This window comes from Hippoglossus stenolepis, chromosome 21 (genome assembly GCF_022539355.2).
Source record: "Hippoglossus stenolepis isolate QCI-W04-F060 chromosome 21, HSTE1.2, whole genome shotgun sequence".
In the NCBI taxonomy this organism is placed as follows: Eukaryota; Metazoa; Chordata; class Actinopteri; order Pleuronectiformes; family Pleuronectidae; genus Hippoglossus; species Hippoglossus stenolepis.
Window position 1 is genome coordinate 1137553 of NC_061503.1, and position 25440 is coordinate 1162992.

A 25440-nucleotide genomic window follows, 5' to 3' on the forward strand; every position below is an offset into this window, starting at 1 on the left:
GACACCAGCATTGTATTGGCATCATAATGTAAGTAGAGGCCACATGGTAACTTGGCAAAGTAGGAGGGAGGCAAAACTCCACCTTGTTGCAGCAGAACAAGTGGTGGTGTTCGTGGCACTGAATAACTTAAAGTAAAACAATGGTGGCCACTGGTAGGAGGGGCAATTTAGCACAGTGGTACACATCTGCCTGTGTTTCAAAGCAGATAGAAAAGAAACCGACAACCTCAGGAGCCAAAGGGCCATGTCGACTGACTAGAAAGAATAATGTTACAGGATTTGCAAGTTACAAACATTATACATAGTTTTATTTGTTGTGACATATATACTCATACAAACACACATTTTATCTTGAAAATGGGCTCTGTGTTTCAGAATCAATTTGGTCAGGAACAAGCAGGCCGAGAGAAGTGTGTAGTGTGTCATGTTAAAGAACGTCAAAACCTCTCTATGGAGGAAGCCTGTGGACTGATGAGACCGAAGAATCTAGCATATCGGGAAATGATGAATAATGTTGAATAATATTGATGAATGTTGGCATGATGTGCACTGGTACAGGACAGGGTTAGTCATTTAGAAAAAGATTAAAGGTGATTTTAGGACTCTTTGTCTTACAATGACACTTCTTAACTGGCTTCATACACAGAGAGAGGCTGTGTGACCCTGATCATGCTGGTGTTATCTTCAAAACGAAACACAGGGTGTGTGTGTGTGTGTGTGTGTGTGTGTGTGTGTGTGTGTGTGTGTGTGTGTGTGTGCGCACAAAGACTAGCAAGAAGGAAAGACTAGAGAGTTCTGAAGGTCCCATTGTTATTTAAAGGGAGAAGAGCCTGAGCTTATGACAAGGCCGAGGGACTGCCTCATGTCAGTGAATGTATCCATAAGGACAGAATTATATGTGTTCGGATGTAACACTTTCATAACAAAGCTGCTTTAAGAGCAACTTAGCCATAAGAAACATACTAGAATTCTAACAGTGTTCTCCCTTACAGAAAAATAATTTAAATGTGATGACATCAGTTCTTGCACATGTCGTCACCTGCACATGTGAAATTCAATTATGTAAACATGGTAAATTCACGTATTTACATTAGTTAGTGGTATAGGGGTGACAAGGAATAAGTTCCTGCTTAATGTTGGGAAAACTCGGTCTATTGTAATAGGATCAAAGCATCAGCTAAAAGCAGAACCATGACACTAAATATAAACAATACAACTATTGAACAAGTACAGGACACAAAACTTCTGGGTATAATCCTGGATCATAAATGATCATGGTTGAAACAGATTAATAAAGATTTGAGCAAATGGGATGAGTTCTAAATGCTTTATTTCTGTCACAGCTTGATTACTATTCCATGATTTGGTCCATTACCTCAATGAAAGATAATCAAAAATTACAAGTAGAACCAAATAAAACATCATGTTGTGCTCTACAGTGGAAAAATAAAACATATGGATTAGGGTGAAAGTAGAAATATAATAACCTTGTTTCCTCAGAATTTAATTTAATGTGGGAATTGTGCCTGATGGGTAAAAACAAAACTTAGAACCTGTTATTAGATATCAATTTCTTTAAGAATTATTACTTAACTGCGTGAAGGAAAAGCGGAAAGTATGTTTTAAGAATTTTTAATGAATTATACACTATCTCAAAATCTTGTGTTTTTCCTAATATCTGTTAAAAGAATGACTATTTTGTTTCTCTTCTGTATGAACTTGAAAGATTTAATGAGATGATCTGTTTTTGTTTGTTTATGTGGCTGTGTTTGTTGGTTGTGTTTATGTAGTGTGTTTGACTGTGTGTGGTGGACCCCAAGGAGAATAGCTAATGCTTATGCTGGTGAAATTCTTGTTCAAAAACCCATAAATTTACTCGTGTGAAACCCATGTGATCACATGTGAAATCCATGTTCCAATGTGAAACCCTTACATTTACCCAATTAATTGTGTGTGTGGGAGGTATAATAAAAATAATACATCCATGGTTCTGATGCGATTTAGTCAATAACTTCCCCTCTCTCTCTCTCTCTCTCTCTCTCTCTCTCTCTCTCGGGACGCAGCCTGTCACTCACAGCATCACTTGACTGACAGCTCAAGGACTGACTGTTGCGATGGCAGCTGAATTGCGATTGGCCCCTTGGGTGGCCCATTGCATGCTGGGAGTACTAGTTTTTAGCTTGCCTAAGAGCCACGCAACAAAACAGCACAGCTTTCTCAATGAACTACGAACGTAACCCAAATGTTATGGAGGCACCTGTGTTAGGAAATTTCTTTTTTATTTCACAAAAACGTACATTTAGTTGCCTATGTTTGAATAATGGTCGCGCCGTAACGTCAGAGTCCTGCTCGTTCGGCATCCTGGACAAGCCAGGTTGGTGTAATGACTGTAATGTACTGAAGATATGCCCCTAACATCTGCTCACATCAAATGGTGGTAGAAATGAATAAGTGCGGTAGAACATACTGTACATGTCTGATCCCCATGGTTTTCATAGTGCTGCCATACAAGCCAGCAGCCAGTCAGATTTATCTTTAGCCCCAGCGTACCCTCAAGTTCGGCCTGTATCATTGATTACAAGGCCAAAACACTTGATGATGCAAAGGTGCACAACTGAAGTTATGTCCCTAACATCCGCTTACACCTTCTAACATCTACTGGTATTTGGTAACCTAATTTGTGCAGAAGACCATTGAATGTACCAAGGGATGTTCGCCATCTTTCCCTATATTCTAAAATGACCCTGTCCTCAGTCCCTCGACAATCACAATGGCAGCGACGGTGCCAGTTTGGGCCTTAACTCTGAGGTGATTTTTTAACAGGCTCTAACAGTTCAGAAAAACTGTTCTAACTCAATATCTGTCTACATGAGTACACCTTGTGTCTTCTGCTTTGGCTCTGAAAAGTCTCCCTAAACATCATGTTACCAAACATGAGACATGAAGTGTGCTTATGAAGCCAAATATTGAAATGTTTTTTTGTTTTTTTCATTACATATGAGAGGGTGAATGATGGCCCTGAACAAGTGTGTTTAATCACTATTTAATTCTGTCTGGTGTCTTATTGATTTAAGATTAAGCACCACTGTGAACTATAGTTACATATTTATAGTTAGGCTGCTGGCTGTCTATTAACCTCTGACAACCAGTCACCTACTAAGGTGTTCCAGTCAAATTGTCTGTTCACCGTTCTAAATTAAAGCACCGACTACAGTACGAGCGTGTATCAATCTACAACCACTTCCTTGTGTGGTACTCCAATGTTCTCAACAGGATAAGATTCCTGATTTTAGATACAGGCTGATATGTCAGTGTTTCATATTCATATATGTTTGGTAGACTTCCACAAATAAAAATTGCCCGCCGCACATACATTTTTGTCATTTGGATTTAATATTTTTCAGAGCGTTGCAACCCTCTCACACACACACATCACATATGCAAAAGTTTTTTTTGGTATCCTTTCAAGAGAACAACGGCATCGGCAATCGATTAATGGACAATTTCCCCTCGCTTTACTCTGCCCCTCCCTGTTCAGTCACAGTTATGCCTGCACTGCCGAGACACACAAACAGAAAGATGCTCTCTTTTAACATCCTTTCTGTAACTGGCTGATTGTGGCCGATCTCTCCTGTTAAATGTTGGGCCTACTGATACTCTTGTTTTTATAAAGCGTGTAAGTGCCTATCATTCGGTAGCAGGTTGGTTTCGTTACGCTGCGTCTTCCTCCAGACGCGACTCACCTGTTCAAGAATCCAAAATGCATATTGTGTTTTTTGCGCAACTTCATAAAACAAAGCTGACAAAGAAAGTCAACAAAGCAGACAGACAGAAGAGAAACAGAACGAGGCCAGATGAGCCTGTATGAGTGCAGAGAGAATAAAAGGTGAGCAGTGAAGAAGTATGTGACTTAAAGGGGACATAGCATGCAAATTCCACTTTGTTAGTGCTTCTACAGGTTAATGTGGGTATCTGGCATGTCTACCAACCCAAAAACTCTGGGGAAAAAACACTCGCGCGTTTTGTTATAGTTCCTCTAAGTCAGAAACGTCATGCTTGAGCGACTCGATTGAGCTTCCTGGGTTTTGTGTCGTAACAAGGAACTGGAAGTCTCCCTACATGGTCTTGGCCCACCCCCCCTCGTCACGCCGGGTTTACACCGGAGGCAGCGAGGCTGCGAGGCAGCGCAGCGCCGTTCCCAAGCACGCAGCCGGGCTGTTCACACGGGACGAGCATTTCTCCGGTCAGCCCGCGATTCACTCACATGTGGCATTTGTCTGGATCGTTGGGACTGGGAGGCTGCAGCAGCTGCTCGGGAGCGACCGCTCGCTCCCGTGCGTGAGCTGGAATTTGTGTCAGCGCCACGCAGCCAGCAGTGTGGAAGACTTCTGCAGTGTTCAGCGCTACTGTAACCCCGAACCCCGACATTCAACGGGTACAACAACAAACGGAGAAAGCAGAATCGCGGGCTGACCTTATAATACAGTCTATGGGGCTGACCAGCGCGAGAAATGCTCGTCCTCGTGAACAGCCAGGCGGCTGCGCGCTGGAGAACGGCGCTGCGCTGCTCGCAGTGGTCTTCCACACTGCCAGCTGTGTGGAAGACTCTTCCGCAGTGTTCAGCTCTACTGTACGCCGGGTTACAGTAGTTACGCCGGGTTACAGTAGTTACGCCGGTACACTGACGCGGAAGCGCAGCTGCGAGGCAGCGCAGCGCGCTTTCCAGCACGCAGCCGCCTGGCTGTTCACACGGGACGAGCATTTCTCCGCTGGTCAGCCCCATAGACTGTATATATAAGGTCAGCCCGCGATTCTGCTTTCTCCGCTTGTTGTTGTACCCGTTGAATGTCGGGTTCGGGGTAAATGATGGTCTTCATAGCCCCCCACCTCTCTTTCTCTCTCTGTCTGTCTGCTTGTGTGCTTGTAGTGGATGGGCAGAGGGGACATTTAATTATGTGATTGGGAAAATTAAAACTCCAGGACAACAAGGGGAATACAAAGTATGGGATGCATATTTGATAATTTATATCATATAAAATATGTAATTTATATCGTTTAAAATCATGGGGGAGAGGGGGAGGGGAGCTGGCTCATTAGCATTTAAAGGAACAGGCACTCAAAACAGGTTGCTCTGTGGAGGGCTGTTTTATACAGGTATAAGGGTGCTGTTTTATATGATCCTTGTGGTATTTTGACCAAAGTATGTTACAGACATTTCATTAAGACCCCAAGGAACCATATCAACTTGTGGTAAAATGGGCATGCTATGTCCCCTTTAACCATGGATAAATAAAGGGATAGTTCACCCAAAAATGAAAATTCACTCATTTACTCACCACCATGCCGATAGAGGGGTGGGTGAAATGTTTGGGTCCACGAAACACTTTTGGAGTTTCAGGGGTAAACAGCATTGCAGCCAGTAAAACATACTGAATGTGCACTGAACCCCTGCCATACTGCATATTGATCTCCATGTGAAACAGCAATGGTGAGCACAGCAACAGCCAGCCACATGGAAAAGTGTTTGGCCATTCTGTGTCACCTGTGCCCAGTTGATCACTAACATGTGTCCTACACAGGGTGTTAATAAAAACCACTGTGTTTCTCCTCTTGTTGGAAACGTGGAGTTGTTTGAGTTGGCAGTCACTTATCATTTGAGAACGGGTCTGTGGCTGATGTGATGTTACTAAGTTCTCGCACTGTGAAACAACCATGTTATCAGTGTTATTGGTAAAAACCATGCATGCTTGCAGATGGCAATTCAGTGCAGCAAAAAAACTAAGTGTTGGAGTTTAAATGATGAGGTGGCAACACTAGGTCAGCACTCTCTACTGGCACCAGCTCCCTTAACTCCTGCATAACCAGGGAAGGCTTTTTCTTTATCAACATAACATTATCCAATCAACGACCTTCAAACTCAAACATTTAGAATCCTGACGATAGTGTGAATTATGTTTACACATGTAATTTTTACATTAAAAAACAAATATAAAAATGTGGCTGTCCCCAAATTGTATTAGATATTCTCAAGACACAAAACCAGTGCAGTGCAGGAGAGAAGTATGTCATCCTGAATGGCTGACCTGCATTTGTCGACCAATACTGGTCATTTTAAGATGGAATGGGACAATATAAACAAAATCATGCAAATAATTCCCCATTTCATACCAGAAAACTGAGTTTGTTATTGAACGGAACGAGTTCATACATTCATACGACAGTAAATGTAAAAGGTTGGCAGATATGCTCCATTAAATCCACAATTCAGCAATTAAAACTCCTGAGCCTGTCCTTTCAGCTCGTCTGCTTGTGGCCTGGATCTGAGGGCTGCTGTGCTGCCTCCTCTCCCTACATAAAAGAGCACCTGGCCAAACACATAATCCTCTCAGACCCCTGTAGAGCCTTGAGCTCTGGATCGCCCCCTGGAGGCTGCAGCCAACCGCTAAAAACTTGTAGCATCAGGACAGTCGTCACAAAATGCTAATGACAACCACAATGAGTTGTGAGATTTCAATTGTATATCTGTCCCGGGATCCAGAGAGTGGGGTTATTTTTAAACAGCATGGAAATATATTCTGCACACATTTTCAGTGATGTTCAGTTTCTGGGGAGTGTGGGATTAGGCAGAGGTCATTGAAGGAATAAATGTTGGTTTTCAAATTCTTCCAAGAGTCTCCCCCATAGCCACAGTATCTGTGCTGCTTCTGAAATACCCTGATCAGTTACACTGAGACAGCACACACACACACATACACTTCAGTCTAGAAAGTCTCTTAGATCCACTTGGTGCCTCCAGCCCGTTCTTCATGCTATCTGGTTCATGTGTGCAATAGCAAATATCTTTGAGAGCCGAGAACATAAAGAGGCCTCGAAAGAACAAGGCATTGAACTCCTATTAACATCACAGACATACACTCACAAATGAATGATTGACCAACCCAAAATTACATCATTATTGGTTTTCATCAGTCTTAAAATGCTCCTTGATAACACTACATGGTACAACACATTTGTCCTCTTGATATTATTGTCCCCTTTTTAATAAATTGTTAACTAAAACATATTGAATGTCAGACATGATGAGCGGTGCCACTTTATTGTTCCCAGTGAATTACTTAGTATAACCAAATCTAACATACTTACATTTTCTTAAATTCTGGTTTCCACTGTAGAATTACATAAATTCTCTGTTTGAGAAATAAATTTTAAAACGCCATAGGTCGGACCTCTAAAACTAAGCTTTGAAACAGAACTGTAGAGGCTTGAAGTGTAACATCTGTATATTCTGAGGAACAGCAGGGTTTAGGTCTCATTCATGCCTGTAATTGGGTTCACTTGAATGCTTTCATTTAGTTCATATCCAGTTCGCATGGACATAATACAGAGTAAGCAAGAGGTGCAAATATGTGGACTGAAAGCTAACTCGGTCACTGGCAGTTTACTGAGCTCATCCTGCACCATCACTGCTACATGGACCAGAGACGACCTGAAAACTGTCATGAAGCACTTTACAAAAACACAGTATGAGAAGTCAAGACTGCATCTGGATCTTATATGTAATATAGGACAACAATAATAGCAAAATGAAACAATGCAGCATCTTGTACCTTAATCTTCCTTTGAGAAGAAACTCTGGAAATAAATGCGGCGGTGCACAAACGTCATCCATATGTACAAGAGTATTTTACTTTAGTCGGCCAAAAGACTGATATTGCTGTTTGGCTCTATTTTGTGTTTGCAACTATAGATAGAAAAAAAAACGTGTTGACTATAATGTTCAATAACAATTCTGTAGCTCCAGTATGATATCAAATATCTAATAGTACAGGTTCTCTCTCCCCCAGCAGTCATTGCAATCATGAAACTTAACATAAAAAGTGCTCAAGTGAGAAAGCACAGTTGATGACTTGAACTGCTGTGGTGTGTGTTGCCCCAGCAAAGTCAAGCGGTGTATCAGTGGATTCATGTCTGCTGCTGGCAAAATAAGCACATTGCAGGCACGGCATGGAAAGTAGGTAACCCTAACAGGGGGGAACTGTGGTCACAAGGCCTACCTGGTGGAAGGGCTGCGGTCTTCTGTGGCCGGGATGTGGAAGAGATGTGAGGAGGTTGTTAGACTGTCAGCCTCTGGCAGCACTGTGTCTGTGCCTCTGTCTGATGAAGAAAGATAGACACACAAAGACAGACTGTTGAACGAGTGTTCTTCAAAACCTTAAAGTAACACTCACATGGGTCCATTCATTAACACTGTAAGCTGCCAGATAAACAACTGTCAGTCATTAAGAGTACAAACTGGAGGAAGACCTGGAGGGCAGTTTGGCAGCAGCAGATTTCCCCTGTGCCTCAGCTGTGGTCAGTGCTCTGACCTTTGTAGTGGTTTGTCATTATTCAACCATGATTACTTTGCGTCAATATAAGGTTAGGTCTGATAGTAACATATGACAGGTCGCTGGAGAGGACACACACACATTCAATTGCAGGGACAAGACACAAAGGTTACAGTATCCTCCACCTCCATCAATTCGTCCAGCAACTCAATACTACTACACCAGGGGTGGGGAACGTCCAGCCTCCGGGTCGTATGCGGCCCGCAAGATAGTTTGATCCGGCCCGCGAGGCCTGTCTCTCCTCTCCATAGTCAGGGTGCAAGGCAGAGTTTACCGCCCCCTCTCACTCACACATCGTCACACGGACAGTGAAGCAGAGATAAGCAGAGGGTTTCCACGGTGGACAGCCAGTGATAGATTATTAGCAGCAGAGTATATCCAGTATCTGTGTGTCCTCCCTCCACACTGTGCTCACTTTACACTTTACCAATAAACACCAACACTCATCACAAGTTATTAGGATCTGAACAGCACTAAAGTTTACTTTGTGTTTGTTTGATTTGCTCCAGAGTTAATGAGACATGTGTACACACACACATGAGCACAAACAAAAGAGGAAAAGCTGGAATATTAATATGCCAAATATTTTATACTAATTTTTGTTAACAGGGCCAGAGTCAATTTTATTTGGGTTTTGTTTATTTGTCTATCTTAATCAAGGATATTTAATTATTTTTAATTCTAATTCAAATGTCAGACTGGATTTTCCAAAAATATTTGTTATTGCGACAGGTCGACCATAATATTTTTCATAATGTACCAAAATAGTTTTCCTACACATATCCAAGCAAAATTTGTTCAAATAAATATCCTGCACTGAATCAAATCAAATCAAATCGAGACCTTGTGAATCAGAATCGATTAATAATTAACAATAACTTAATATGGCCCTCGATAGAAAAAAAGTTTCCCCACCCCTGGCTCACAGCCTCACAAATAATACCATTGCTGTAGGGTAATTCACCCTGCTATGAATCCCCATAAGGACCTATCACACCCATTAATTGTCCTCATTGGAGAAAAATCAATGATATGTCAATCATGTTGAGGCTGTCAAAGTTGGCCACTCTCAAGGTCACACGGCCAGTTTGTTGAGCTGCACAGAGAAAGCGCCAACAAAATTGTCTGAATATGGAAAAAAGATTGGGAAGAAGGAAAAATAACTTAAATCCTGGATATGATCAGTTGTCTGTGATGAGAGTAAAGCTCTGTAAAGCAGAGGTTTGTGGACACCATGCAGGCCTCCTGCAACATGCTGACACTGATAAACACAATGGGAACTCCTTTTCTTCAACACGTCTAACACACATTGGACTGAAAAGAGCTGAGCTTAAGCTAGCTAGCTACAACGCTTGTCACACAGCTATTAGCTCAGTCAACCACCTGTGTGAATTGGTAGGTTCGGCATTTGAAAGGGAACATTCACCGTACAAAATGTACAGGTCTCATCAACAATGTTAAAAGCCCCATTGATATGGGGTGTCAAATGTAAGAATCCAAGTTTTTCGTGGATATATTACAAATATTTAGCTCAATTTCTTCATATTTTGCAAATTTTCCTTACATTTAAGACAGAAATTCACGTCATATATATGTTAAACGTTAAATGTTTGTTAAATCTAAATATTAAATTTAAATCTAAATAATTAATTAAAATGTTAAATATAAATGTACATGTTATATCTAAATATAAATGTTACATTTATATTTACATTTACAGTCGGGAGCAGTGTTTTATAGAACTGGCCCGTTTTGCCCTGTTCTCTCTTGCAATGCCGTTGAGCAATAAAGCGTTTTTTACAAATGAACCATGTGAACTGGAACTGCAGAACAGGGCCAGAAGACTATCAGGAGCATACTGTATGTTCCCTACGGCCTAAAGAGACTGGGGATTTGCTGCAAGGAATTTGTCCCAAGCCAGAAGATGTTGCAGCAGTTCAATGCTGGGATGTATAGACATGGAGAGGAGACATGGGAGATGGTGGATTGTGCAGGAGAGGAGAGAGGTGGCCTTCTTTTATAAGGTAAACATATATTTTTGTAATAATGAATTGATAGTTGAATATGAATTAATGATTTTAATTTAATTTATTTATAACTCATATGTAACTAGATTTGATATTAACAATACTGATTACAAATGGTTACATGCTCCCCCTTAGTGCTCCTTCTGTCATTTTCTCCTTTGCCATCTCTCCTCTCATGTTGTGCTCTCAGGTGATCAGGGATGAGTGGAGAGCAGGGCCTCTGGAGGGACACTCCTCCTCCTCCTCCCCTAAAGTTACAACAGAACAAATATGCCTTGACTGAACCACTACTCACTGCCCAACACAAAGGAAGGCACGCCATCTGGTTTAGGGGCTCCAGCCTCAGACAGAGGCCATAAAGAGGCCGACCCCCAGGAACTAGAGGCAACCCAACACATGCACACCCTGACCACTACACTGCCCTGCATTCTCAGTCCTCTCCAGAAAGTGAGCACAGCTGGTGGCCTCGCAGTGTGTCTGTAGTGTCTGTTTGTGTTAAGAAAACTGTGAAAGATTGTGGATTAACAACTGTAATTGCTTTTTTTTCAGGGTACCGATGAGTGATCTGAAGAGCAAGCGGCAAGATTGATAGTAGCGACAAAGCTATAATAATAGTTGGACACTTTCATCTTTACTTTCTTCTCACTGTGTTACATCGTATGGAGTTTGTAGTATTTTAAGATTTATATATACATTTTTTTAATACTGGGCTTGTTTGGGGCTTATTTTTGACGCTGCGGTTGCTTATTTGTCTTGCAAGAGTTGCCGACTGCCTGTGGCACATCTCTCCCGATCACCTCTCAGTATAAGAATCCTGGTCATATCTCTAGTCATCGCCAGATTACACCATCTAACTACTTGGTAGTAGTGATTGTTTTGGCTCAACTCAGTTACTTTATGCTTGTGTTCATCAGCGCATTCCCTGTGTCTCTGCTTGTCCCAGGTAACCAATCAGCTAGCTGGTCAAGTCAAGCGTGTTTCCTGTTCCTGTCGAAACCACTGGGCTTCAGCGGCTATCACACTGCTGAGCTCCGTCTCAACACCACGCCTGCTCGACGTCCTCATCAATGATTATCAGTGCCAGTGACTGTCACCCTAATTCTGACTCTCTGTATCACATTTAAACCTTTATTATATTGGTCTGAGTCGTGAGTCTGGCTTCAATTCCTGATCGGCCTGCAACAGCCCATAAAATAAAACCTGTAGCTTCTGTTTCTAATTCCTATACTGTACATGAGTCAGTTACGTGGTGTCACACATTATGGGGCAGGCCTGATCAATGTGCCAAAAGTAAGTGTGTAGAGAAGACATTATAGCTGCATGCACCTCCCTCCAATGACATGATGGTCGCAGACCGACAACCACCACTGGGTGCTGGGCTGGAGACTGATGGCTGAAATTGGTGTCTACGTGTGTGGCGATGTCTCCGGGCCTTGATGCTAATTGTCAGGGTTTGGCAGAGCAATCAGTTCCATGCCACTGAGTGCCATGTCTCGACGTGCTCAATAGCAATTCTCAGTTCACACATACACACAAATGATCCCTCACACCTGTTCACTGGTGTGGGACGGAAGTAAAGATCCTGTTCCCTACCGCCTTGGCTCAGAGGAACACAGGAGCAACCTCCTACACACACACACACACACACACACACACACACACACACACACACACACACACACACACACACACACACACACACACACACACACACACACACACACACACACACACACACACACACACACACAGAGAGACCGCATGTCAAGGCTGAAAAGGATCTATCCCCAAATAACTTGCACATTATTTTTCAATTCGAGTCACACACAACAAACCAGAATCAAATCAAGTTTATGTCATATAGCTTTTACAGATCACAGTCATTCAGTATCTTAAAAGAAAGCCCTTTCTTCCATTTTGATAAATACATTTTTATAGCACTCTTCTAGTCTTAACAATCTCTCAATGAGGTTTGAACTCCATAACTATGAGACGGACACACTGACAACTGTGCCAACGAGGCTCATATATGTATTTGATTAAGAGCACACTGGCTGATTTTTGGATCTAGGTTTTCTGATTATCAGCGGGCCAATTGATTCCAACATGTCTCCACAGATTGGTTTAAACTTTGTGATTAATTTGCCTGTGCTCACTTGAAGGGCCTGGGCCTCAGACATATTAAATAAAGAGGGGACTCTGTAGGCACTTGAGAAATCACTTTTACTGGAATTATTTTGAGAATGAGAATAATGAACAAGTATATGTATATGTATGAATAAGTTTCTTCATTAAAAATAAATTAGCAATTAATATTTTTATTACAAATGCTCAGTGTTATTCGGCAACATGTTCCCTCCCAGCATCCCCCACCTCATACACGTTTTCCAGCATCTTGCTGTCATAATTAACACACCCATGAATCATATTATTTCAGCCAGCACATTCTGTTGCAGCTCAGACCTGTTTCCACATCGCCACTTCCCTTCCCTTCTCTGAATTTGTTATTCCTCTCTGCGGTTTTTTAAGCCTCTTTAGCTTGAAAGAGAACAGCCATCCATAAAGGAACAGCAATTAGGGGACAGGAAGTGCCAACTGCCTACAATACAAGGTAATACAAAGGGAAATGGGAGAAAAGAGAAAAAGGAAAGCTAAAGGAGCTAGAAAGGGGAAATAAAGAAGTGGGGACGTCAATAATAAAACATAATCCCCTGTGTTCAGTTGAAATTATGCGCTATCTGCCCCTTTATCTTATCTTTCTATAAATATCCCAGTCTAGTTTATGCTTTGGCTGGGTGTGTAGTTTAGACAGCAAAGGAAATGTCAGGGGAAAAGGGAGGAGAACGAGGAAGAGAGGAGAGAAGACTGGAGATGATTGTTCCAAGTAATGGGATGCCAGTATGTGCATGTCAGCATTTCCAGGCTGGCAAGAAACCAGCGCCCAGCCCTCCTCCTCTGGGTGGGCTGATAAAGCAGGGAGCATAAGGTGGTGTGAGCAAGGGTCTCTATGGTGGAGGGGTGGGAACAACAGAGGTCTAGTTACATAGACTCTGCTGGGCTCCGTCTGGAAGAAGCATCTCAGGCCAGTTCATAATGTGGCCCTGGCACCATGAGGACAATCACACACACACACACACACACACACACACACACACACACACACACACACACACACACACACACACACACACACACACACACACACACACACACACACACACACACAGCCTGTCCATTCCAATTCCTGCCTGTTGGACCTGACCTGTCAGGCACGGCGTTTTGGAATATTTATCAGCAGGGAAAACAGCTTGTCCTTGTTGCTGCTGTCATGTATGCCAGAGGGGAGGGAGAGAGAGGTTGAAAGTGAAAGACAAAGACAGACAATACTATGAGTCTGAATGCTACTTGTTGAATGGTTGTTGTTGTAATTTGCTGATGTTTCAATAAATATCTGTCCAGTCTGCCATCAGTTTAATTAATATGATGGCGAGGCCATAACCTAAAGTGACCTCAGCTAACAGTGATTGCACACAGTCGAAGTTATGCTTGACGGGTTGCTCCTTGTGTGTGCCAACTGTGATGTCACTACAATGCGTATCCATGTTATACTTGTGCTTGAGGTGCAAGAGACTGTGTGTAGTCCTCTCTGGGTGCCTCCGCTTGGAAACAAACAACACCGGCAGAAAAAGGCAAAGAAGAAGAAACACAAAAAGATCGGTTTTGGCCCTGGCTCCTGCAGTCCTCTTTACAGGCAACATAAACATCACCGAAAGTGCCTGTTTAACATTACATTTTACTCCGGTGGCAACACACAACACAGCCCACCCTAGATATGAGTAGTATATATGAATTCCCGTGGTATTGTTTGGTCTCAATGAATGTATTATGATTATACTAGAAAACAAATGGAAAAATACAACAATTATGGATGAATTTATTAGTATGCATATACCACATGGGCACATGTAGCCTGAGTTGCAGGTCACAGGTTAGAATTGTGGTCCACCGGACCAACTCTTTATAGTGTTAATAAGCTGCCAAACTACAATTATTAACCTAATACTCTTTTTTCAACAATGGCATGTCCTCTTAACCTCTTGTAACATCTTTGACCCACACTCTTCCCACCTCTCCTGCTATCTATCATGCCTCCCTTACATGTTAAACATAAAAAATGCATTAACTTTTCAAAAGTGGAACGCCCAAATTAAAACAATTTGTGTAAATTCCTTCCGATTTAAACAAAAAGTAGCGAAATAAGGTAGAAAAACACCCAATCTGCCATTATGTCTCCATTGTGCACAGTGCACGGAGCAGGAAATGATGTCAAGCAAACACATCATAAAAACACCTACAATATATAATTCAAGGAAATATGATTTGCCATTCATTTGAGCACATTTCGCGTGGCCATGGCTGATAGGGTAAGGCGGTTGTCCTCTAACCAGAAGGTCGGTGGTTCGATCTGCTCAATCTGCTCCTCTGCATGCCGAAGTGTCCTTGGTCAAGATATTGAATCATGAATTGCCTGGACAGTTTTGCTGTTATCATAGAAAAAGTGCTGCCCATAGGTGTGAATGGGTGAATTGCAATAAACTCTACTGTAAAGCAGAGTGGTCATCAAAACTAGCAAAGTGCTAAATAAATACAGACATTTACCATTTAGATTCTATCCAAATGATTTAGCCTTGGTGGAAAATTGGTTGTATGTTAGTGTTTTGAAAACAAAAGTTATAACATCCTTTAGTATGTTGAATTCTTCTTGACCTCTCCTTGAGAACTCTCCTTGAGAGGTTGTCAGTCAGTTGTTTGATGTTCTCTCAATCACCCGACCTGGTTGCATCACTTGTCTTTTACCCTTTGCATTTAAGTGTAGATTAGCATAAGTCATATTTATTTTTAAAGGCCTCCAGTTTATCTATCTGTCCATGTTCTCTCTCCATTTCACCTTAAGAAAAGATTTAAGAGCATTCAGAAGACAGCTTGCTCTATCATAGGAAAATGTTTTACCTGATCAAACAGTTCTAGCAATCCCCCTGCAGAGCATGTCCCTCACGTATCCAACACACTAGGTTCAATACACCAGGAGGTTGTTGAATGCAGATTGCTGATTCTTTTACAGTTAATAAACTAATCACGCACAGAACTTTATCCATAACATTTCACAAAGGACAAAGACATGCAGTTCAGCTACATCACTATTGTGAATCCTCTCATCAATAGCCACTACAAAGAACAACCACCTCAACTCCTCAACAACCACCTCATGCACATTGTCTGTCAGTGCACTAACCTTGCAGATAGGGCACCTTGGTATCCATGGAAGGCACGTTGTGCTTTGTTAGCACCAAGGAAGCTCTGGGAGTTTCTATGGTAGCTGTTGTTTATGCTATTATGCTTTCGCCGACAATGCTCAATTGGTCTCTTGTGGACCTTGGTCTCTCGTGGCAAAGCAAGAGGAAGAGATTCTTGGTGCAAAACAGATGTTTTGTTGCAAAGGTGGCACACTGACTTGTATCTGCAAATTGGTGTAAAATTAACTCATTATCAACCTTTCTTTTTTATGGTTTTAAGACAATGTGTCTTCGGTGGATATTAGGTTTGATATTAGGGTTTAACTGTATTGTGAGACTAGTCAAACTAGTCAGAACGTATAAGCGAGTTACACCCCTGTATTCTGGTTGCACATCCTAAGCCATTTCAAGAATAATTCAAAACAAATCAACATAAACCATTTTTTTAGATAGTTTCTTTTTTAAATAATCAAACTGCTTTAGTAACCTGTACTCTTAGGCAACTTGCCAAATACTTTTTGTTTAGTGAACACACAGCTACAGCTGACACACAGGTCAATACACAGGTACACTTACCTTGAGGGTGGTTAGAGTTTTTAATTATGCTCAGCATAAGTTCAATCAGGAAGACTTTCCTCACATTCAATCAATCATTCTCTGACTCTCTGTGCTTATTAATCAGCTGAGTGTGGCAGTATTTATTGGCCCATCATGCAGTTGCTGTCAGACTTTAAATCCTTTCTTCTCTTTTTACAATCTGGCGTAATCCACAATCCACTGTAACCAGCCTCAACCCCAATCTCATCCAGTCTTCATCCAAAGCCCAGGTCAACTCAAGCAGAGTCATTCATCGCTATATCAGGATCCTCAACCACCAACTGTGTCTAGACCCGGGGGGGGGAAATCACAGGATAAAAGGAACACCGTCTTCCACCATCAACATAATAATGTAAAGATGGAGAACGATGTGTGGATGTGAGCTTGATGGCAATGCAAAGTTGTGAAAAAATGTTGACACGAGAAAGAAATCATGGTAGCTGTATTTTTTGTTTTGACGGCAAATGAGGGCACATTCACAGTATTTAACAATTCCACTGGACATTGGAAACTATGTGGGAGTTTGTCATGAGGCCATCTGTCAAAATGACGGGTGATGTTTGTGTCTGAACTATCGCTCTGTCCAGCGTCTTTCTGAAACATGACACCATGTGACCCCCAGTCAAATCCAACTGACCTGTTCCTTTCAGCTGCTCCAGCCATAGGACTTGTGAATGCGTTTGGCACAGAGGTTATGACTCATCTGAACACACTATCATTTGCACATTATTTATTGAAATGTATTGTAAAGTTTTTTTGGTTTTATTTTGTTGTTACTTTCTCCGATTCTACACCCCCTTCTAATCCCGATGTCATCAAATAGGGGTCTAAATGCCAAAATACATAAAATATTCACTTTCTTTGTTGGGCATGGCAATAAAATATTTTGAAGTCTCTCCGGATTTAACTACTCGCACGATACTTATAAAGAGCAGTGGGGACATTTCTGAGTTACGAACCCCAAATCTCTGGATTGTTATGACTTCCATGAAAAAAAATGGTGGCTTTTTCATCTCCTCCTTTGTTTGGCTCATGCCTGTTATGATCTGACTGTATGCCTCTCTCCCCTCTCTTGGTCTCCAAGTGTTTATCCCCTTCCCTGTGTCTCTTCTGAGTTTGTTATCCAGGAAGTGGTCTCCCCTCCTCTCACCAATCACCCCACAGAAAAATCTGGCTCATTACCACACCTTAACCCTGCAACTTGTAAATCCCAGTGTTTCACCCCAGTCTTCGTCAGATCATCCATTGACCGACACGTCACTTAGCCGTTCACTCTATGTTATAGGTTTGCCTTTGCTTTTTTTGGAAAGTTTTGCGATTTTTGCTCCCTTTGTCTCTCCTGTGCACAGGTAACCAATCCAGTCCCTCTGTTTTTCTGCTGTACCCTTTTTTTGTATTTTGCAACTCAGCTGGAAATCCTGCTTTTTGGTCACCTGCAGTTTTGTTTGCCTGTCCACTATGCCGACAGTTTTGTTGCACATTTCTACAATAAATTGTACCTGTTCACTTTTTACTTCACTTATTCGATCGGCTGTGGCTCAGGGGTTAGAGCGGTTGTCTTCTAACTAGAAGGTCATTGGTTCAAACCCAGTCTTCCCTGTTCCAATTGCAGAAGTGTCCTTGGACAAGATACTGAAACTTTAAATGCCCATTCTCATTGAGAAAAGTGTTGCACTGAATGAATGGGTGAATGTAAAACTGTACTGTAAAGTGCTTTGAGTGCTCATCAAGACAAGTAAAGCGCTATATAAATACAGACCTTTTAGTCTGAGTTCTGCATCTTGGGTCCTGAAATCGAGTTAATTATATTTCTCACTTGTTGAGTCTAGATTGCTTTAGGCAAATGTTCATAAATATCTATGCACAGATTAATGTCTAAATGTAAACCTGCTCACTTGTATATAAAAAAGTAATTTAGCACAAGGGTTAAGTTGTTAAGTTGTGGAAGTAATGAGCTCTATGGCATTATGAGTTGTATTTTTTGTAACTTAATTAATCATAAGATGCCAAGTCCCAATGGGAGATATAATTGTAAGTTTTTAGGACCCTTTAATAACACTGTCAAAGAAACTTTTAAAATACACAGCAAGAGAAACAATTCTGTGAAAACACATCTTCAATTTCATTAAAGCCTCATCTGTCCAATAGCGAGCACAAGGTCAAAGAGCAAAACAATGTTTTTCTCTGCTCTTTTGTAAACTGCACTACCACTCTTTGGCTGACTGCAGTTTGATCAGTTATTACACATTTACTCAATCCAAATACCCTGGAAACCTCCGCCTGCCCAACCACCTGCCCCCTTGACCCCATCCCTTCTCACAATCTCCAGTCTATTGCTCCCGACCTTCTACAGACCTGTCTCTCTTCTTCCCTTTCTTTCCCAAGCTCTAGAGCGAGCTATCTTTAATTAACTCTCCTCCTATCTTCACCAGAACAACCTTCTTGATCCTCACCAGTCTGGTTTCAAGGCAGGCCACTCAACTGAGACTGCCCTCCTTGCTGTCTCTTAGGAACTTCACACTGCTAGAGAAGCCTCTCTCTCCTCTGTCCTCATCCTTCTAGACCTTTCTGCTGCATTTGACACAGTGAACCACCAGATCCTTATTTCCTACCTTCAGGATCTGGGTGTCTCAGACTCTGCTCTCTCCCTGCTCTCATCCTACCTCAATGACCGCACTTACTGGGTAACTTGGAGAGGATCTGTGTCAGAACCTTGTCCTCAAACTACTGGGGTCACTCAAGGTTCTGTCTTGGGTCCTCTCTTCTTCTCTTTTGAAATTGTACTTTCTTGATTCATGTTCTTCTGGGTTTGTACCCTCATGGTTTAATGCACTTATTGTAAGTCCCTTTGGATAAAAGTGTCAGCTAAATGAAGTGTTGTGTAATGTAATGTAATATGTATCATAGTTAGATTGTTTTGTCTATGATGCCAGTCGATAATGAAAAAGATCTTAATAAACTAACCTGGCAATCTCAACTTTGAAAAAAATACAATTTACAATTAGGCAAACTAGCTAACTTAGGTAAATCTAGTTTCAAGGTACCCCCCACCTCATATGTACAACTACATGACTAACTCCATTTAATTCAAATTTTAAACATCATCTCGTCTTCATCTCTTTTACATTTGAAAGGGTGATATTTAATTTTAAGTATAAGGCCAACATATTATATTATATTGTGCAGTCAGTATTGAAAACCTTTTAAAAGGAACTAAAAGTGGTTTCTTTTATATGTATTTACATTTTCTTTCTTTTTGCATATACACAATTTGCCATCTGTTATAAGCTCTGTATGTCTGAGGTGATGGATATTTTGTAATTGTTTAAGACTGACGTAGATAAGCAGAACATCCACTAATGCACAGAACTATCCATATATTTTAAGATGGCTTCTGGACATTTTTTATTAAATTGGGAATAGCACTCGGGGGGCAGAGCAGAGTGGGAACAGAGTAACTCCTCCCAGCCTCAATTTCTCAGCCCGCAAAATGAGCAACCGACACGTCTACAGTCGTAACAATATTTGGCTATTTTGGTTGATTGCCTTTCATGTGAGCTTCCAGTCCCGGCATGGTGCCTCGTCTGCCTGCAGCTTGCCAGCTTCAAAAGCTGAGCTGACCTCATTTCCCCGTCCTCCTGCTGAGCCCGGCCCGCTGCAGATGGTCAGGCACAGGGAGCTGATCGTCACGCTCACAACAACACATCTTTGTTCCATTCACCTCCACTCTTTGACAGCCAGTTAGGCAGCCTGTGTGTGTCTGTGGGTGTGCTTGTGTTTGTGGTACTCGTAACTATATCTTTGTGAGGACCAGCTTCAATTTTAGACCTTAAGGAGAGAGGGCTGTTTGAGGGTTGTTTTAGTTGTGTGGTTAAAGTTAGGATATGGATCTAGAACATTATGTCAAAGAATCTCTCAATTAGACAAGTTTGTGTGTGTGTGGTCGGATTGATATAACTGCAACATACAGGTACTGGTTATGGTATTACATGAAATTTGTTTTCTTAAAGACACAGTACATTAGAGAAATGTGGTTTATGGTAAATTTTGATATCTTTGCCTTTGATATCAAAACCAAAGAAGAAAAATAAGACAAAGAAGCAAAAAGGATAAAATGTACTCATTACTTATGTTTTGTCATAGTAATGGTGCAATAATATTCAGCCCTGTTACTTTCCTAAAATGTGTGTTTCTGACCTACCTACCTAATGTCAGACACAGAACATAGACTGAAAAACATGTTCACACTGAATTTAAACAAATAATGCTTGCACCAGCTGATCTCAAGGGAGAGTTATTGTCTTTGTGAGCCATGCATGGCACTGCCAAAGGTGAGGAGTTGCTTCAAGTAGTTTTGGCTAAAAACAGCTGTAAGTAAGATAATAGCGATCATCGTTATCACTACCATCTGACATCAGATGCCTCTAAAAAGAGAAGCAGTTCCAGCCATCACATTAGAAAAGTTTGTGTGATATATATGTTCAACAATTTAGTATGACCCTAGAGGATGTTAAAAAGAAAATGAAAAACTTGACCTAGCCCCCACTGACATGTTGGCCCTGGCGACCAATGGGGGGTAAATGACCCTGTACTGAGTCATTCCCCATCTACATCTGTTTGACGGTGAACACCATTACTACCTGCAAGATTACACCATCACACAATGGAAAAACATCAGCACAGAGCAAACTGCAGGAGGGGTGCATTACTGTGCAAACAAACACATCCATACATATTAATAAGGGGTTGTTTTTAACTCCACACCCAATGTCATTATATGTGTTTACATAAGCACATGAGTGAAATCCTCTATTTCTGTTCAGTGATTTGGATGATCAGTTACAGTGTCTGACATGATCCTAAATATAATGCAGGTGATGCAGGATGTTTCTATGGAACTGTGATGAGGAGCAGAGGAGAGAGTGGGAAATGGTCTGGATGTAACTGTCCAATCTGAAAAGTCCACAGACGTGTATCATCACACTGACTTTGGACAGTGCCAATGAGCATACACATACAATGAGCCCCAATGTGCCTATCCATTCGCAGGCCTCAAATTCATTGTGGTAATGTGCATTCAGTCACACATGAAACAGCTGCATGGAAGAAAAGCCATTGCTAGCTGGTTGAGGTGCATAAAACTACGGAGATCATTTCACTCTTATTGAGGATATAGAAGCAGTAGATGGCATATATTCTATATGTTAAAATGTAAAGGCTGCTGTTTTGCTCCATGTGCTTTATTATGGAGGATAAATCGTTCTTTGAAGGTGATAACAATTTAGATGTTAACAAAGAAAAGTAGCAAAACATCACTTTGTGGGTTCAGGATACATGTTTAGGGATTTTAGAATTGATTTATAATAATTATCGACCTTGTTCACAACACACAACTTAAGCAAAACAACTGGGGAAAACATTGAAAAGTGCTGAAAAGCATTTCAGTCACAGATGGTCTCAAAAACTGTATGTGAAGGAAAGTGTGGCAAAAGAATAGTAAAGAAACAGCAAGATGGTGTGTTGATGCCTGACCTGTCAGCAAACTGTAATTCAGCATTCTGAAAATGCATGGGTGTAGTTCGGAACTGAATAGAGGACAACTTCTGCAGACAGAGCTGAAATGATTTTAGACCATGTATACAGATATCCAACATCCAAAATGATGATCCTTTTCTAGTCTTGATGACCACTCAAAACTCTTTACAGTACAGTTTTGCCATTTACCCATTCACACACACACACATTCAGACAGTCCATCTATGTGCAGCATTTACACAGGGGTAACTTTGGGTTCAGTATCTTGCCCGAGGACCATGGGGAGAGGCTGGTTAGTGGATGACCCGTTCTACCTATTAACCCACAGCCACCCCCATCCTACTTTTAAAATGGTACCAGTGCTTTAACAGTAGCAGAAATGATACTTTTTCCTTAAAGAAAGCACAAAACGATGTTCCATGATAAGGATGGCCTTTTTATTGCTCAGGCAAATTTATCATTATTTCTTTAAAATGTATGTTTTAAACTATAGTTAACTTAAATATACACATATAAATAAGTGCAACACTCGCCGACACGGAGCGAGCTACGGAGCTGGAAAGCTCAGAAGTTTGAGTTGGCGTTTTGAATTTATGTTTGTTGATTAATAAAGATGTTAAAAAGCAACACTTCCGTCTCTGGCTGTGTGGGGGAGAGCCCCTTGGCAAGGTCCACTGCCACACTGGCGCCCAACGTGGGGCTCTACGCAGCCAGAGACACACGGGTTGCTTTTAAACATCTTTATTAATGAATAAACATAAATTCAAACTACAAACTTAATCTCCCTGAGCTTTCCAGCTCAGTGTCTCTCTGTCGGAGAGTGTCCGGGAGTCTCTCGAGTCTCAGTCTCTCTGAGTTCCTCCCTGAGGCAGCGCAGACGCTGCCTTTTAAGCACGAGGACCAATCAGCTAACAGCTCTCACCTGCGCTGATTGATCCTCTGTGGTGCAGGTGAGGGGGCTCTCCCAGCCCCCTCCACAATTTTCCTCAACGGTGATATCACATTAAATAATTACATGGAGGTTCAGGCTTCCCTTTTGCTCATCTTCACTGAGACAAATTTTATAAACATAAGAAAACAGTAAGAAGTGTGTGGTCATGTGAGCACAATTCATCCTCCGATTTTATCTGCCTCCATATTACGGAGGTAAAACAGCAAGCCTGCACACATAAAGCAAGAAAGATGAAGAGACATATTTAGAGAGAGTGCAAAAACGCACAGAAATTCTCTGCGCTTTACCTTGCTTTAAAATGAACATAAGCAAAGTCAATTCATCTTGGTGAAAGAGAAAAACTGAAATGAGTGCAACACGGTGCAGTGATTTGCAGCTGAGGAGAGGAGAGAAGTGGAGAGGTCTGCCAGAGCGGCAGAAAACAATTAATGTTGCAGGCGGGGGCCAAGCCCAGGGTTCATTAACCCCCAGTAAGGTCCTGTCTCTCTGGATGGTGCCATCCCCAAAGACCCCTGAGTGCCAAGTAGCTCAATGTGCCTGGTGCTGATGGCGCACAGTGCCTGGGGCTTAGCCCTGACATTGTCTCTGGGTCCTCTTGCTAACACTATGTAAGGACACTCACTCATATGTGTACACACACACACACCTCCTTTTTGTATGCATGCCAAAAAAATGTTGTGATGTGATTGTGTCATGTAAACAGTTCTTTTAAAATTTTAAAGCCACCAAGGCTATGCCCAAAATTTTTTACTCCTCGTGTGTCTCTGGCTTAACTTCCTGTCTTTGTCCTGTTTCCTGCCCCTGTGATGGTCGTCATCATTCACCTTCCCACATCTTCGTCGTTCCTCGTGTTTCCTTTTGATCCTGCCACCATGTTCTTTTCTGGTTCTCAGTGTTTTTCTGTTTGTGTATTTTATTTTTGTAAGTACCCTTTGCCTGTTATGAAACGTTTTGTTTTTCTACTGATCTCGCTCCTGTATTTTTGGGTCCACCTGCTCTCTACACTATGACAAGTGTGGGATCTTATTTCGTGGCTGGATAGTTGGCTTTACGTGGCTGGATTACAGGTAAGTAATTTCAGTAGATCTCAATCATTTCTTCTCTGCCTTCTGTTCATTTTGTATCATGGACAAATAATATTGAAATGCATCACAATCAGCTAAAAAAATAACTTGCTGGGGAAAAGGGCATTTAAAACGGGTTGTTCACCAAGACCACGTTTTATATTGATAATCCTGTGCACAGAAAAATGTCTTGAAGCTTATTTCATAGTCTAATATTACATTGAAGTAATTAAAGACTGCCTGGCATGTGGCACTCCTCTTCCTCCTCATGTCCCAGCACAACAGTGGAGGCTGTGCAGCCATCGGCCACTATCAGAGCCAAGCTCTGCCAATAAATGGTTCTTAAAACGGATTAATCCTCCAAACCTATGGGCCAGTTGATGCCCTTGCCTAAGCCTGGCCACACCACCGACTGTAAATTGTCTGTCACCAGACTAACCCCACAGTATGTGGACATGTTGCGATTTCTGAGTAAATTCCAGTCAACAAACTCAATGCTATGCTAAGGACTCAGCTAGGTCTGGTCCCCATAGAGGTGTGAAAGTTTCCATTTTCTTCATTTATTTCCAGTTTTTAGAGGTTTTCTTTGGAACGCAATTGGCACTGGAGTATCAATCAATCAAATTTTATTTGTAAAGCCCATATTCACAAATCACAATTTGTCTCATAGGGCTTTAACAAGGTGTGACATCCTCTGCCCTTAACCCTCAACAAGAGTAAGGAAAAACTACTAAAAAAACTTTTAACAGGGTAAAAAGAAGGTAGAAACCTCAGAGAGAGCCACATGTGAGGGATCCCTCTCCCAGGACGGACAGAAGTGCAATCGAATATTCATGTCTTTTCCTTTCTTTCATCTTGGGAGATGCCAGTCATACATGGCATTGTCCTACATGGAAATAATTAACCCTTTGTTATTTTTGAATGTGTCAGACAGTTGTCAATGAACATTTGAATCTTGATGGTTAATGGTCAGTTAACAAGCATTGGCTTTCATGACATATCATGGCTGGGATTGTAATTTGCAACAGGGATTAATTGTGGGCGGAGGGGTGCAGAGACAGAAGGGGGAGATAAAACATTTACTCCTTGGGAAGAATAGGAGTAAAAGTGAGGAAACCTGGAAGTGTGTGTGTGTGTGTGTGTGTGGGTGTGTGTGTGTGTGTGTGTGTGTGTGTGTGTGTGTGTGTGTGTGTGTGTGTGTGTGTGTGTGTGTGTGTGTGTGTGTGGCTGGCCTGGTGGCTCAGTATGTGCACTGTGCTGTGAATGTAAAGTAGAGTAGTGTGAGGTGGTGCCATCCAAGCCTGGTGATTGATGTTGACACAGTAAGAGGAGGCCAGCCTGTTGACATCCATTATTGCTCTTCACTTAATGAGGCTGGGGCCACAGTAGCTGCATGTGCTTTTCATCAGGTTCGAGCAGCCACACTGCCTGCGGGGCCAGAGCTGCTCTTCGAGAGAGTCGGACTAGTATAGGACTAGTTTTATACAAGGAAATACATTAGTCACACTAGAAACCTCACAAAGGCTGTAGTTATAGGTTGGAAGTTAACAGTGATGGGCAGTAGGCTCTCTCTCTCTCTCTCTC

General features: G+C 41.8%; 1 protein-coding gene across 4 annotated transcripts in view; it reads right to left on the minus strand.

Moving 5' to 3' along the window:
* rbfox3a (RNA binding fox-1 homolog 3a) overlaps positions 1-25440 on the minus strand; it is a 488647-nt gene that overhangs the window by 413042 nt on the left and 50165 nt on the right. For all 4 annotated transcript variants that reach the window (XM_035146628.2, XM_035146626.2, XM_035146627.2 and 1 more), the window contains exon 2: positions 8055-8154. The gene's annotated coding sequence lies outside the window, so the exon portion shown is untranslated. The remainder of the gene's footprint in view (positions 1-8054; positions 8155-25440) is intronic.